Here is a 17,292-nt window from a genome sequence, read left to right as displayed (position 1 = left end):
GTCACTTTCATATACTAGTGGGAATTTTTCGTTAAAGAACTTGGCTTGTATATTCCAATGATGGGCTTCCTCAAATGCCCTAGGTCTTCGTGAGCAAGCAAGTTGGATGCACACCCACTTAGTTTCTTTGATGAGCTTTCATATATTTATAGCTCTAGTGCATCCGTTGCATGGCAATCCCTACTCCTTGCATTGACATCAATCGGTGGGCATCTCCATAGCCCATTGATTAGCCGCGTCAATGTGAGACTTTCTCCCTTTTGTCTTCTCACACAACCTCAATCATCATATTCTATTCCACCCATAGTGTTATGTCCATGGCTCGCGCTCATATATTGCGTAAAAGTTGAAAGAGTTTGAAAAGACTAAGTATGAAACAATTCCTTGCCTTGTCATCGGGGTTGTGCATGATGGGAGCATTTTGTGTGACGAAAATGAAGCATGGACAAACTATATGATTTTGTAGGGATAAGTTTTCTTTGGCTATGTTATTTTGATAAGACATAATTTCTTGATTAGCATACTTGGAGTATTACTATTTTTATGTCAACAATAAACTTTTATCTTGAATCTTTTGGATCTGAACATTCATGCCACAATAGAGTAAAATACATTGAAGAACATGCTAGAAAGCATTCCACATCAGAAATTCGGTTTTTCCCATTTACCTACTCAAGGACGAGCAGGAATTAAGCTTGGGGATGATTGATATGTCTCCAACGTATCTATAATTTTTGATTGTTCCATGCTATTATATTATCTGTTTTGGATCTTAATGGGATTTATTTTACACTTTTATATTATTTTTGGGACTAACCTATTAACCCAAGGCCCAGTGCAAATTGCTGTTTTTTTTGCCTATTTCAGTGTTTCGTAGAAAAGGAATATCAAACGGAGTCCAAATGGAATGAAACCTTCGGGAGCGTGATTTTTGGAACAAATGTGATCCAGAGGACTTGGAGTGGACGTCAAGAAACGAATGAGGTGTCCATGGGGCAGGGGGCGCGCCTACCCCCATTGGGCGCGCCCTCCCCCTTGTGGGCCCCTCATGGCTCAACCGGCCTACATCTTCCTCCTATATATGTTCACATACCCTGAAAACATCCAAGAGCACCACGGAACCCTATTTCCACCGCCGCAACATTCTGTACCCAAGAGATCCCATCTTGGGGCCTTTTCCGGAGCTCCTCCGGAGGGGGCATCGATCACGGAGGGCCTCTACATCAACTCCATGACCCCTCCGATGATGTGTGGGTAGTTTACTTCAGACCTTCGGGTCCATAGTTATTAGCTAGATGGTTTCTTTTCTCTCTTTGAATCTCAATACAAAGTTCTCCTCTATCTTCTTTGAGATCTATTCGATGTAAATATTTTTGCGGTGTGTTTGTCGAGATCCGATGAATTATGGGTTTATGATCAAGTCTATCTATGAACAATATTTGATTCTTCTCTGAAATATTTTATGCATGATTGGTTATCTTTGCAAGTCTCTTCGAATTATCAGTTTGGTTTGGCCTACTAGATTGATCTTTCTTGCAATGGGAGAAGTGCTTAGCTTTGGGTTCAATCTTGCAGTGCTCGATCCTAGTGACAGAAAGGGAAACGACACGTATTGTATTGTTGCCATTGAGGATAAAAAGATGGGGTTTATATCATATTGCTTGAGTTTATCCCTCTACATCATGTCATCTTACCTAATGTGTTACTCTGTTCTTATACACTTAATACTATAGATGCATGCTGGATAGCGGTCGATGTGTGGAGTAATAGTAGTAGATGCAGGCAGGAGTCGGTCTACTTGTCACGGACGTGATGCCTATATACATGACCATGCCTAGATATTCTCATAATTATTCGCTTTTCTATCAATTGCTCGACAGTAATTCGTTCACCCATCGTAATACTTATGCTATCTTGAGAGAAGCCACTAGTGAAACCTATGGCCCCCAGGTCTATTTTCCATCATATAAGTTTCCAATCTATTTTACTTTGCAATCTTTACTTTCAATCTATATCATAAAAATACCAAAAATATTTATCTTATCATTATTATCTCTATCAGATCTCACTCTCGTAAGTGACTGTGAAGGGATTGGCAACCCCTTTATCACGTTGGTTGTGAGGTTCTTATTTGTTTGTGTAGGTACGAGGGACTTGCGTGTGGCCTCCTACTGGATTGATACCTTGGTTCTCAAAAACTGAGGGAAATACTTATACTACTTTGCTACATCACCCTTTCCTCCTCAAGGGAAAACCAACGTAGTGCTCAAGAGGTAGCATGCACCTATACGATTTACCATTGTATTGGGTGTGTTGAGGACACAAGAGACTCTTTGCTATTTGGTTGCAGGGTTGTTTGAGAGAGACCATCTTCATCCTACGCCTCCCACAGATTGATAAACCTTAGGTCATCCAATTGAGGGAAATTTGCTACTGTCCTACAAACCTCTGCATTTGGAGGCCCAACGACGTCCACAAGAAGAAGGTTGTGTAGTACACATCAAGCTCTTTTCTGGCGCCGTTGCCGGGGAGGTTAGCGCTTGAAGGTATATCTTTAGATCTTACAATCGAATCTTTTAGTTTCTTGTTTTATCACTAGTTTAGTCTATAAAAGAAAACTACAAAAAATGGAATTAAGGTTGCCTCATATGCTTCATCTTTTTAATGTATTTCTTGAAAATAAGGATTCCGATAATTGTGCCAAAGTGTTAGAAGAAGAATGTATTAAATTGTTTGGCACTAAATCTTTGAATTATGAGCATGATTACAATGTTGTTAGTATGAATCCTTTGAATATCCATGATGCTAATGATATGCAAAGCCACAAGCTTGGGGATGCTATGTTTGATGAATATGATATTTTTAGTCCCCCAAGTTTTGATGAAAATATTTATTATGATGAAAGCATGCCTCCTATTTATGATGATTATTTTGATGAAAGTGGGTTTGGAAGAGTGTCAGCATTAGGAAGTAATGATCCCACTATTTTGGACGGTGTTGAATCTTATTGTGATAATTATGAAAGTGGATTTGGAGAGGTCATGACTTTATTTAGTGATAAATCCACTATTTCGAAAGAGGTTCCAATTGATTATGAGAACAAAGTTGCTATATATGATGATTATTGTGATGAGATGTATGCTATAAAGAATAATGATATCCATGGAACATGTCATCATGGTTTTAACTTTCAATTGGATTATGCCTCACATGATAGCTATTTTGTTGAATTTGCTCCCACTATTCCGAATGAGAAGAATTTTGCTTATGTGGAGAGTAGTAAATTTTCTATGCTTATGAATCATGAAAAGAATGCTTTATGTGATGATTATATTGTTGAATTCATTCATGATTCCACTTAAAAGTATTATGAGAGAGGAACATATGCTTTTACATATTGCAATAATATCAAGTTTCCTCTCTATGTATTGAAAATCTTGAAGTTTTGCTTGCCTTACCTTCCTAAGAAAGTTGATTCTTGTTCCCACAAGTTGTTTGATCACAAAATCACTATGCATAAGAAGTGGGTTAGGCTTAAATGTGCTAGTCATATTCTTCATGATGCTCTCTTTATGTTTCAATTCTTATCTTTTATGTGAGCATCATTGAAATCATCATGCCTAGCTAGGGGCGTTAAACGATAGCGCTTGTTGGGAGGCAACCCAATTTTATTTTTGTTCTTTACTTTTTGTTCCTGTTTACTAATAAATAATTTATCTAGCCTCTGTTATGATAGTGTTTTTTATGTTTTAATTAGTGTTTGTGTCAAGTAAAGCCTTTAGGATCTTCTTGGATGATTGTTGTTTATCTTGCTAATTAAAACAGAAAGTATGCGCTCACGAAAATAATTTTCATTTTTTACCAGAGAGTGATAAAATACCAATTCCAACTGAAGTAGATCAATATACAAATTGTCCTGGTCGTCCTATTTTTTCAGAATTTTTGGAGTTACATAAGTATTCCAGAGTTACAAATTATTATAGAAGGTTTTGTTTTTGACAGATTCTGTTTTCTATGTGTTGTTTGCTTATGTTGATGGATCTATGAGTAGTGTCGGAGGGTATGAACCATGTAGAAGTTGGAATACAGTATATATTACACCAATATGAATTTAGAATAAGTTCACAACAGTACCTAAGTGGTGATTTATTTTCTTATACTAACGGAGCTTGCGAGTTTTCTGTTAAGTTTTGTGTTGTGAAGTTTTCAAGTTTTGGGTAAAGATTAGATGGACTATGGAACAAGGACAACTAAGAGCCTAATCTTGGGGATGCCCCGGATGGCATCCCTATTATGTCTTCTTTCATCGGTAACTTTACTTGGAGCTATATTTTTATTCACCACATGATATGTGTTTTGCTTGGAGCGTCATTTTATTTTATTTTGTTTTGCTTGCTGTTTGAATAATATCCCAAGATCTGAAATTCTTGAATGTTAGAGAGTCTTCACATAGTTGCATAATTATTCAACTACTCATTGATCTTCACCTATATCTTTCGGAGTAGTTTGTCGTTTGCTCTAGTGCTTCACTTATATCTTTTAGAGAATGGCGGTGGTTTTATTTTGAAGAAATTATTGATCTATCATGCTTCAGTTATATTATTTTGAGAGTCCTGAACAACATGGTAATTTTCTTTGATTATAAAATTAGTCCTAATATGATGGGCATCCAAGATGGGTATAATAAAAACTTTCATATAGAGGGCATTAAATACTATGAGAAGTTGGATACTTGATAATTGTTTTGATATATAAAGATGGTAATATTAGAGTCGTGCTAGTTGAGTAATTGTGAAATTGAGAAATACTTGTGTTGAGGTTTGCGAGTCCCGTAGCATGCATGTATGGTAACCGTTGTGTGATAAATTTGAAGCATGAGGTGTTCTTTGATTGCTTTCCTTATGAGTGGCGGTCTGGGACGAGCGATGGTCTTTTCCTACCAATCTATCCCCCTAGGAGCATGGCGTAGTCCTTTGGGTTTGATGACTTGTAGACTCTTGCAATAAGTATGTGAGTTCTTTATGACTAATGTTGAGTCCAAGGATTATACGCACTCTCACCCTTCCATCATTGCTAGCCTCTTCGGTACCGTGCATTGCCCTTTCTCACCTCGAGAGTTGGTGCAAACTTCGCCAGTGCATCCAAACCCCGTGATATGATACGCTCTATCACACATAAGCTGTGACGCCTAGATAATTAAGCTACAATAACCCTCGCCTAATGATGCCATGTCACCTCAATTACTGTTGTTACTCTTGCGTAGTTCAAAATCGATTCGAAATTCAAATTTTAAAATAAAGTCAAACTAGAAAAAAATCAAATGTCAAAAGTAAAAAAATACAACCGGTGACAAATAATGCATATGTAATTATGGTGAGGAAACCACATTTTTATAAAGTGTTTAAATGCTCTAATATAAATAAAATAGTAGCAAACATAATTATTGAAATGCCTTTACTAATTAATAAAATATCAAACTAAATTATTTGAGGACTAGACTTTTGGTGGCAGTGCAGCTTATTGCATAGTATTTATATGTCAAGGCTCCACTTTTTACAAAAGTCATTTGGTTCAAGTTTTAAATGGAAAACAGAAGCTAATTAAAAGAAATAGAAAACAAAAGGAAAAAGACAAAAGAAAAGTAAAAACAAAAACTAATCTACTGGGCCACGTGGCCCATTAGCCCAAGAAAAACGGCCCAGCCCACCCATGCCATTCCCTTCCCGTCGCTACAGGAGACGGAGGGGGCCGTGGCAGCTATCCACGGCGCCTTGGCCGCGGTGGCGGCCATCGGCGACCCCTGCCCCGCCTACAAGGCTCCGTCGACGCCCCTGAAACCCTAGCCCCCTCGCAGTCCTTCCCCCCTCGCACCCCCTCCTTCTGCGCCCGCCGACGTCGCGGTGCCCTGACCGGTCCGCCTCTGCCCCGCCGACCTCCTCGCCGTCATCCGCGGCCGCCGTCGTCTCCGGCGTGCGGGAGCACGTCCAGGAGGTCCGTCGCGGCCGGATCCGTCCGCTCCGGGGATCACCTCAAGCTGGGACGGTCCGTGTGCTCGCCATCGAGCCCTTCTCTGCCGTGGACGTCACCAACTCGTCATCGTTGCCACTGCCCCGGGCCGCCTCCGACCTTCTAACCTCGTCCACGAGAACCGGGGTGAGCTTCTCCCTCGGGTCCCCTTTTAGCCCTTCAATTTGGACGTTGTAGGCTGTCATCTCCGTCGAGCTCGAACCCCCGTGTATGCGTACGTGCGTGCGCTCGCTGCCGCCTGTTACTTCTTCTGCTGTCGTTGTTGCCGGTGCTGCTGGTTGTCGCTGCTGCTGTCCCGTGCTCGCCCGCCCCTACTTCGTGTGCGTGCCTGCGCTGCTGCTCCGTTTGCTGCCGGCCGCTGCTGCCCTGTACCGCTGGCGCCGCACTGCTGATGCTCCTTGCGTGCTTCTGCGCTGTCCTGCCTCTGTTCTGCTTACTGCTAGCCACGGCAAAGGCCATGGCCGTGGTGTGTGAGAGCGCAATGTGTGTGTGCGTGACTTGTGTGTATGGCTGGCTTTTGCCACAGCCATGTGTGGCCAGCCCTTTGCTAGCTTAGGGACTAATCCCCAGTTAAAACAAGCCCTTTTGTTAGACTAATTTATATTAGGCTTAGTTTTAGTTGGGCCTATGACAGCGGGGCCCCACGCCCTCTTTTCTAAGAAAAATATAATTAAAAACATAATTACTTAAATAATTAATTAGTAATTAATTAATTTAATGAATCATGTTAATTAACCTAACTTAATTAGTCTGATTAGTTAGCTATTTAACTGTTAATTAATTAAATAGACAATGATGATTGGGCCCCACTGCCCCTTTGACCAGTCAACCCGGTTAGAGTTAACTGTTAACCCTGCCGATGTCATGATGATGTCATGCTGATGCAATAACTTTATTTTAATTTTTAAAATAATTAAAGAATTTGTTTTAAACTTTGGAAAATCATATAAAATAATCCGTAACTCGGATGAAAATACTTTGTACATCAAAGTTGCTCAGAACGACGAGACGAATCCGGATACGCAGTCGGTTTGTTCGCCACACGTCCCTAGCATCGCGAACATGCAACAATCCCCCTCCATTCCGTCTGTCCGAAAACGCGAAACACCGGGAATACCTTCCCGGATGTTTCCCCCCTTCACCGGTATCGCCTATCCCTACGCTAGGTCACCCCTAGCACAACGTGTTGCCGCGTCTTGTTTTGTGTTACATTTGATTGCTATGTTATTTATTGTGTTCCCCCTCCGTTACTCCTTTCCGGTAGACTCCGAGACCGCTGCCGATGTTCGTGTGTTCGACTACATCGAAGATGACCCCTCCTTGCCAGAGCAACCAGGCAAGCCCCCCCCCCCTTGATCACCAGATATCGCCTACTCTCCTCTATACTGCTTGCATTAGAGTAGTGTAGCATGTTACTGCTTTCTGTTATTCCTATCCTGATGCATAGCCTGTCCTTGCTACTACTGTTGTTACCATTACCTGCTATCCTACTGCTTAGTATAGGATGCTAGTGTTCCATCAGTGGCCCTACACTCTTGTCCGTCTGCAATGCTATGCTACTGGGCCGTGATCACTTCGGGAGGTGATCACGGGCATATACTATATACTTTACACAGTTACATTACTTATGATACTGTTCGGAGATGGGGGCTGAAGGGGCAGGTGGCTCCATCCCGGTAGAGGTGGGCCTGGGTTCCCGACGGCTCCCGACTGTTACTTTGTGGCGGAGCGACAGGGCAGGTTGAGACCACCTAGGAGAGAGGTGGGCCTGGCCCTGGTCGGTGTTCGCAGATACTTAACACGTTTAACGAGATCTTGGTATTTGATCTGAGTTTGGCTACTGGCCTATACGTACTAACCATCTACGCAGGGACAGTTATGGGCACTCGACGTCGTGGTATCAGCCGTACCCTTCATGACGTCAGCAACGGAGCGGCGCGCGCTGGATTGGACTGGAATGCCTACTAGGCTAGGTCTGCTTCCGGCCGCCCACGCAACATGCAGGTGTGCTAAGGGCGATGGGCCCAGACCCCTGGGCGCTTAGGTTTAGACCGGCGTGCTGACCTCTCTGTTGGTCTAGGTGGGGCTGCGACGTGTTGATCTTCCGAGGCCGGGCATGACCCAGAAATGTGTGTCCGGCCAAATGGGATCGAGCGTGTTGGGTTATGTGGTGCACCCCTGCAGGGAAGTTAATCTATTCGAATAGCCGTGATCTTCGGTAACAGGACGATTTGGAGTTGTACCTTGACCTTATGACAACTAGAACCGGATACTTAATAAAACACACCCTTCCAAGTGCCAGATACAACCGGTGGTCGCTCTCTCACAGGGCGACGAGGGGAGGATCATCGGTTAGGATTATGCTATACGATGCTACTTGATGATACTTGGAGGACTTCAGTCTACTCTCTTCTACATGCTGCAAGACGGAGGCTGCCAGAAGTGTAGTCTTCGAAAGGACTAGCTATCCCCCTCTTATTCCGGCATTCTGTAGTTCAGTCCACAAATGATAGCCTTATTCCAGTTGATACCAATGCATACATATGTAGTGTAGCTCCTTGCTTGCGAGTACTTTGGATGAGTACTCACGGTTGCTTTCTCCTTCCCTTTCCTCTATCCTTTCTACCTGGTTGTCGCAACCAGATGTTGGAGCCCAGGAGCCAGACGCCACCTTCGACGACGACTCCTACTACATCGGAGGTGCCTACTACTACGTGATGCCCGCTGACGACGACCAGGAGTAGTTAGGAGGATCCCAGGCAGGAGGCATGCGCCTCTTTCGATCTGTATACCTGTTTATGCTAGCCTTCTTAAGGCAAACTTGTTTAACTTATGTCTGTACTCAGATATTGTTGCTTCCGCTGACTCGTCTATGATCGAGCTCTTGTATTCGAGCCCTCGAGGCCCCTGGCTTGTAATATGATGCTTGTATGACTTATTTTATTTGTAGAGTTGTGTTTTGATATCTTCCCGTGAGTCCCTGATCTTGATCGTACACGTTTGCGTGTATGATTAGTGTACGGTCAAACCGGGGGCGTCACAAGTTGGTATCAGAGCCGACTGCCTGTAGGAATCCCCCTTCCACACTCCTTGGCCGAACTTAAGTCTAGTCGATGAAAATTGTTTTACTAACTTGGCTGTGCGGCCCATGGGCCCATGTCGCCATTGGGTGGTATTTGGATCTTTTATTCCTCGTCTATACTCTGGGATTATGCTCTTTCTTCTATTCGGGTTAAATGATCTTACAAATTATAACTCTAGGTCCTCGTCACCACTTTCTCCCGGAGAGCCCCTTCCGTCCAGATGATCGCCTGCTGCACCAGAAGATTTCGAAGTTACTCTCCGATGTTCCCTCGAGACTTGGTGCCTGTTGCTTTTGCAATCCCCTATCATCGCTACCCCTATGTATAACCACGTACACTTGCCATTTGTACAATCATTCCCCGTTGACCTTGTTATTACAAGATACCCCAAAATTGTCTCTATTATTCCGAGTATACTTTGTGCCTACTGCCTTGCAGTTCCTTGCCACATAAATACCCATACGGATAATTCCTCGCACTTGCTGAGTATCCGGTCATCCCTAGTTGTTCATGTGTTTCACAAAAGTCCTCGAAATACCATTTGATTTTTTTTGGAAAACCTCAGCAGCCCTCTTGAATTCCTTGCCTTCCTGCATTATGGTTAATTCCATACTTCTAGTAATCTCCGTTGACATCCTCTGTCACTATCATTTCGAGTCACTTGATTCGATATGTTGCGAATGCTCGCAATCCTCAATCGGATCCTAGGATTCATCCTTCCGGCTCAGACATCATTTTTAACATGAGCTGGTCCTCGGCCAATCATATTGCCATCGGTTGTACCCCTAAGTCTATTCAACTTGTCCGTCCTTGATCAGAGCGTTTGCTCCTGATCCCTTGATTTGAAAATCATAATTCCTTTGTTATTTAAACGTTGAATTATTCAGATATTCTGTAAAACGATGCATTTGCATTCTTTCTTCCTCTGATTGGGTATCGATACTCACATCAGCTTCATTGTGGATCACCATATCCACTGTTGGATTATTATCCGACAATGTCCTTCATAATTAATCACCTTGTGAGTTCTTTCTCCGATACATAATGCCTTTGGTAATTTGTATCCTCTCCTTTTGCCAACCATGCTCTGCTTTCGAGCTGGTAATATTTACTCTCAAAGCTTGTGGTATATGTTTCCACGATACCCTGACGGGTTGAACCTATGCCTTCCTTAATTTGTGTGACCTCGAAAGTTATGCGGGTTATACCCTGCTGACGCTTCGTCAGATAACTTTTCAACACTACAACTTCGAAAAGGGGAGGTAAATGTAAGGTTATGCATTGAAGAAGTGGGAGTCGACCTTGAACTTTGTGTTCATGCCCATGGACATGATGTATATCTTATCATTAAAGCTTCTCTTAAATTAATTACTCCCTTGGTATAAGTTCATATTATATCTGGGATCTGGCCTTTTGCAATCGTGGTTTCGACCATGTTCTCTTTTAGGTACCGTTTCTCGTGCAAGTTTAAGCACTCGTCTTCTGCAGAGCAATACCCCAGTCCAACCTCTACTTTGATCTGTCGTCGAGTATTACCCCCTGGTATCTCGAGGATACCACGGGATACATAACTTCTTATGAGTTCTTCATCAACTAATATTCTTGCCGATTCCATTTTTCCAACGGGTTCTCAGTTGTTAGAACCCCTCAAGGACACCGACAACTGAATTGAGTCCGCACTATGATTCAACAACTCTTGGTAACCTTCATTACTTACGAGTCTGAACTCGATCACGTCATTCCGAGCCTACTCGGCTATATCATTATCGAGCCAAATTTTAACTGTGCTACTTGGTCCTTCTTTCCGGAGCACAATTTCGACGATGGGCTAAGCTTACGTCGATCTTCCTTGTCTTATAGTTTCACCTCAAACAACAAACTTGATTTCAAGTTTGTGTCGTACCCATGGTTCCAATAACCTTTCGCTTCATCATTTGTTTGACTTGATGTCATCGCCGACCGATTACATCTCCATGAAACCTCTCGACAGAAATTGTCATGATCATCATCAACATTTTGAGCTCCTCAAGGATATCAATTGAATTCCTGATGAGAAATACCATCCTTGCCCTTGATGATTTGTGTTATCATCGACCACTCGATTGCCTTCCGTTCAACACAAACTTGTTCGTGTTTTGTGTTATACCTTGAGTTCCTTGCTATCCAGCATTTGTTCTTCTTTACCTTGGAGTATTACCATCTTTAATGTCAAGAAAGTCGTGAGAATTTCACCACCTCTTAAGGATTCTTGATACAGGTAATACTTCTCACCGTCACCTTTCTTTCTTGGTCCCCGTGTTGGTTCTAACCGGGATACCAACAGGTGAACGGTGCTGTTTGGATTCTGCCCTTCTAGCAACCCTATTGCTTTGAAGTTAATGGTCGAATGTTCATTCTTAGACTATTGATCACTGAATCACCATTCTAACATTTGATCGTGCTACCTAAGGCCATACTTTGGGCACCTTTGAACCAATGTTTAACTGTGTATGTTTTCCTCCAGCATACCTCATTATATCATTTGATCTGACAAATGTTATCTCCTTGTTCACATAAGTGTGGAAATCCAACTTTTTGGAAATCTTGAGGAATTCTCGCTGAGTCCATCAGCCACCCCATCCTCTCCTTGGTTTAATGATGAACTCTTGTTTTGAAACTTGCTTCCATAGTTCATTTCCAAGAATCTTACAATGTCATCTTGTCAATGTGTGTTACACCTTTTCTTCTCAGGCACCCTGAGTCTGATGTATCCTAACACCGACCAGATCTGAATCTCGGTCAGACATGATGGTTGGAACATATTTCCAAGAGTTATAACATTGGTCTTTATATGACTCGGTAAGGTGATGTCATGCCTAGCACACCTGGCCGAAGGCCCTATTGTTATAGTTTTCTTTTTAGCAAGGTTATCCGTTCTTCCATGAAGAAATTGTAAGACTTATTCTACAAGTTATTCCTGATGGATCCTTTGTGTTTCCAAAGTCTGATCTTCCCCTGAAGACCATGTCAATGCTATCTCGAAGCATGTCTGTGGTACTTCGGATTTCAATAAAAACATTTGAAGCATAATGCTAAATTTTCTTATCAATTATCCAAACACCATTGTATGGGTAATGGCATGAAATTTCTCTCCCTTTACCTAAAGGGTTTTCAACTTTATATCATGTCATGGATATCATGCTCTACTTGTCCTTGGGAAGGATACACCCTTGAAATATGTGTTTAAACACATTTTCCTTTCCATTGTTCGGTTTAATCTGATAATCCTATTTTTCTTTCCATTGTTTGGTTTAACCTTCCTTGTGATCTATTTGATCTAAGCAGTATTATTCTCCTGCTTATGTAAACACCTTGGTGAACAACCGTGTCAGTTAGACCCTGTTACTATTGTTGATGATATTCCGGTAACCACCGATGGACGAGAACTTTGCCTATTGGTCTGCCTCATTTCGACGAGCAGGAAAATGGTTCTCTTTGTCCCTCGCCCTTGGTACCAACGTTGTTGCCAACATAACTGACAGGCTACCCTCTGACGTGCCTTGCCACCATCACTATGCAAGATGTCACCGTTCCTTCTACTTTAACCCACATGGTGGGCCCATAACCCACAGTTCCACAGGATCAAAACCTGACTCTCCTGTACAACTTGTTGCCAAAGTTATTCCTCGAGCTTGACTTCGTGTGTAATTCACGGGCCACCTGCCTAGTGATATAATCTGATATCAGATGCAATACTTAATCCCATTGTTCTGAACCCCTTTCACACTTCATTTCAGGCAACAAACGATTGCCTATGTGCTTGAAACTTCTAGTTAGCATCTCCTTACTTTGCTCTCGATAATTTCTTCAGTTTTAATTTGAGAGTTACTTTCCGCCACCTTCCCTGATATTATCTACCAGATAAGCAACCTTGTAGGGGTCCATCCTTCCAAAGCTACCCCTTATCCTTTTCGTAAGTACAATGAAGATCTCGAAGAAATGATGCCTAATTCATCATGATGACCTGAAGTAGACAAATGAAGGCATCGATGTAGTGGATTGACCGTTTCGAGAAGAGTAAACAAGACCAAGAAGACTCGTCAGAATTTCGTAACCAGATCTTTCCCCCTTACTCCGCCTCCCAAATCTTGGGACGAGATTTCTTGTAGTGGAGGAGAATTGTGACGCCTGGATAATTAAGCTACAGTAACCCTCGCCTAATGATGCCATGTCACCTCAATTACTGTTGTTACTCTTGCGTAGTTCAAAATCGATTCGAAATTCAAATTTTAAAATAAAGTCAAACTAGAAAAAAACCAAATGTCAAAAGTAAAAAAATACAACCGGTGACAAATAATGCATATGTAATTATGGTGAGGAAACCACATTTTTATAAAGTGTTTAAATGCTCTAATATAAATAAAATAGTAGCAAACATAATTATTGAAATGCCTTTACTAATTAATAAAATATCAAACTAAATTATTTGAGGACTAGACTTTTGGTGGCAGTGCAGCTTATTGCATAGTATTTATATGTCAAGGCTCCACTTTTTACAAAAGTCATTTGGTTCAAGTTTTAAATGGAAAACAGAAGCTAATTAAAAGAAATATAAAACAAAAGGAAAAAGACAAAAGAAAAGTAAAAACAAAAACTAATCTACTGGGCCACGTGGCCCATTAGCCCAAGAAAAACGGCCCAGCCCACCCCTGCCATTCCCTTCCCGTCGCTACAGGAGACGGAGGGGGCCGTGGCAGCTATCCACGGCGCCTTGGCCGCGGTGGCGGCCATCGGCGACCCCTGCCCCACCTACAAGGCTCCGTCGACGCCCCTGAAACCCTAGCCCCCTCGCAGTCCTTCCCCCCTCGCGCCCCCTCCTTCTGCGCCCGCCGACGTCGCGGCGCCCTGACCGGTCCGCCTCTGCCCCGCCGACCTCCTCACCGTCATCCGCGGCCGTCGTTGTCTCCGGCGTGCAGGAGCACGTCCAGGAGGTCCGTCACGGCCGGATCCGTCCGCTCCGGGGATCACCTCAAGCCGGGACGGTCCGTGTGCTCGCCATCGAGCCCTTCTCCGCCGCGGACTTCACCAACTCGTCATCGTTGCCACTGCTCCGGGCCGCCTCCGACCTTCTAACCTCGTCCACGAGAACCGGGGTGAGCTTCTCCCTCGGGTCCCCTTTTAGTCCTTCAATTTGGACGCTGTAGGCTGTCATCTCCGTCGAGCTCGAACCCCCGTGTATGCGTACGTGCGTGCGCCCGCTGCCGCCTATTACTTCTTCTCCTGTCGTTGTTGCCGGTGCTGCCGGTTGTCGCTGCTGCTGTCCCGTGCTCGCCCGCCCCTACTTCGTGTGCGTGCCTGCGCTGCTGCTCCGTTTGCTGCTGGCCGCTGCTGCCGCCTACCGCTGGCGCCGCACTGCTGATGCTCCTTGCGTGCTTCTGCGCTGCCCTGCCTCTGTTCTGCTTGCTGCTAGCCACGGCAAAGGCCATGGCCGTGCTGTGTGAGAGCGCAATGTGTGTGTGCGTGAGTTGTGTGTATGTCTGGCTTTGCCACAGCCATGTGTGGCCAGCCCTTTGCTAGCTTAGGGACTAATCCCCAGTTAAAACAAGCCCTTTTGTTAGACTAATTTATATTAGGCTTAGTTTTAGTTGGGCCTATGACAGCGGGGCCCCACGCCCTCTTTTCTAAAAAAAATATAATTAAAAACATAATTACTTAAATAATTAATTAGTAATTAATTAATTTAATGAATCATGTTAATTAACCTAACTTAATTAGTCTGATTAGTTAGCTATTAACTGTTAATTAATTAAATAGACAATGATGATTGGGCCCCACTGCCCCTTTGAACAGTCAACCCGGTTAGAGTTAACTGTTGACCCTGCCGATGTCACGATTATGTCATGCTGATGCAATAACTTTATTTTAATTTTTAAAATAATTACAGAATTTGTTTTAAACTTTGAAAAATCATATAAAATAATACGTAACTCGGATGAAAATACTTTGTACATCAAAGTTGCTCAGAACGACGAGACGAATCCGGATACGCAGTCGGTTTGTCCGCCACACGTCCCTAGCATCGCGAACATGCAACAATCCCCCTCCATTCCGTTTGTGCGAAAACGCAAAACACCGGGAATACCTTCCCGGATGTTTCCCCCCTTCACCGGTATCGCCTATCGCTACGCTAGGTCACCCCTAGCACAACGTGTTGCCGCATCTTGTTTTGTGTTACATTTGATTGCTATGTTATTTATTTTGTTCCCCCTCCGTTACTCCTTTCCGGTAGACTTCGAGACCGCTGCCGATGTTCGTGTGTTCGACTACATCGAAGATGACCCCTCCTTCTTGCCAGAGCAACCAGGCAAGCCCCCCCCCCTTGATCACCAGATATCGCCTACTCTCCTCTATACTGCTTGCATTAGAGTAGTGTAGCATGTTACTGCTTTCCGTTATTCCTATCCTGATGCATAGCCTGTCCTTGCTACTACTGTTGTTACCATTACCTGCTATCCTACTGCTTAGTATAGGATGCTAGTGTTCCATCAGTGGCCCTACACTCTTGTCCGTCTGCCATGCTATGCTACTGGGCCATGATCACTTCGGGAGGTGATCACGGGCATATACTATATACTTTACACAGTTACATTACTTATGATACTGTTCGGAGATGGGGGCTGAAGGGGCAGGTGGCTCCATCCCGGTAGAGGTGGGCCTGGGTTCCCGACGGCCCCCGACTGTTATTTTGTGGCGGAGCGACAGGGCAGGTTGAGACCACCTAGGAGAGAGGTGGGCCTGGCCCTGGTCGGCGTTCGCAGATACTTAACACGTTTAACGAGATCTTGGTATTTGATCTGAGTCTGGCTACTGGCCTATACGCACTAACCATCTACACGGGGACAGTTATGGGCACTCGACGTCGTGGTATCAGCCGAAGCCTTCATGACGTCAGCAACGGAGCGACGCGCGCTGGATTGGACTGGAACGCCTACTAGGCTAGGTCTGCTTCCGGCTGCCCACGCAACGTGCAGGTGTGCTAAGGGCGATGGGCCCAGACCCCTGGGCGCTTAGGTTTAGACCGGCGTGCTGACCTCTCTGTTGGTCTAGGTGGGGCTGCGACGTGTTGATCTTCCGAGGCCGGGCATGACCCAGAAAAGTGTGTCCGGCCAAATGGGATTGAGCGTGTTGGGTTATGTGGTGCACCCCTGCAGGGAAGTTAATCTATTCGAATAGCCGTGATCTTCGGTAACAGGACGATTTGGAGTTGTACCTTGACCTTATGACAACTAGAACCGGATACTTAATAAAACACACCCTTCCAAGTGCCAGATACAACCGGTGGTCGCTCTCTCACAGGGCGACGAGGGGAGGATCATCGGTTAGGATTATGCTATACGATGCTACTTGATGATACTTGGAGGACTTCAGTCTACTCTCTTCTACATGCTGCAAGACGGAGGCTGCCAGAAGCGTAGTCTTCGAAAGGACTAGCTATCCCCCTCTTATTCCGGCATTCTGCAGTTCAGTCCACAAATGATAGCCTTATTCCAGTTGATACCAATGCATACATATGTAGTGTAGCTCCTTACTTGCGAGTACTTTGGATGAGTACTCACGGTTGCTTTCTCCTTCCCTTTCCTCTATCCTTTCTACCTGGTTGTCGCAACCAGATGTTGGAGCCCAGGAGCCAGACGCCACCTTCGATGACGACTCCTACTACACCGGAGGTGCCTACTACTACGTGATACCCGCTGACGACGACCAGGAGTAGTTAGGAGGATCCCAGGCAGGAGGCCTGCGCCTCTTTCGATCCGTATCCCTGTTTATGCTAGCCTTCTTAAGGCAAGCTTTTTTAATTTATGTCTGTACTCAGATATTTTTGCTTCCGCTGACTCGTCTATGATCGAGCTCTTGTATTCGAGCCCTCGAGGCCCCTGGCTTGTAATATGATGCTTGTATGACTTATTTTTTTTGTAGAGTTGTGTTGTGAGATCTTCCCGTGAGTCCCTGATCTTGATCGTACACGTTTGCGTGTATGATTAGTGTACGGTCAAACCGGGGACGTCACAAGTTGGTATCAGAGCCGACTGCCTGTAGGAATCCCCCTTCCACACTCCTTGGCCGAACTTAAGTCTAGTCGATGAAAATTGTTTTACTAACTTGGCTGTGCGGCCCATGGGCCCATGCCGCCATTGGGTGGTAT

This window comes from Triticum dicoccoides, chromosome 2A, assembly GCF_002162155.2.
Source record: "Triticum dicoccoides isolate Atlit2015 ecotype Zavitan chromosome 2A, WEW_v2.0, whole genome shotgun sequence".
Lineage (NCBI taxonomy): Eukaryota > Viridiplantae > Streptophyta > Magnoliopsida > Poales > Poaceae > Triticum > Triticum dicoccoides.
The sequence above is the reverse complement of the archived record's forward strand: the minus strand, read 5'-3'. Positions refer to the sequence as shown.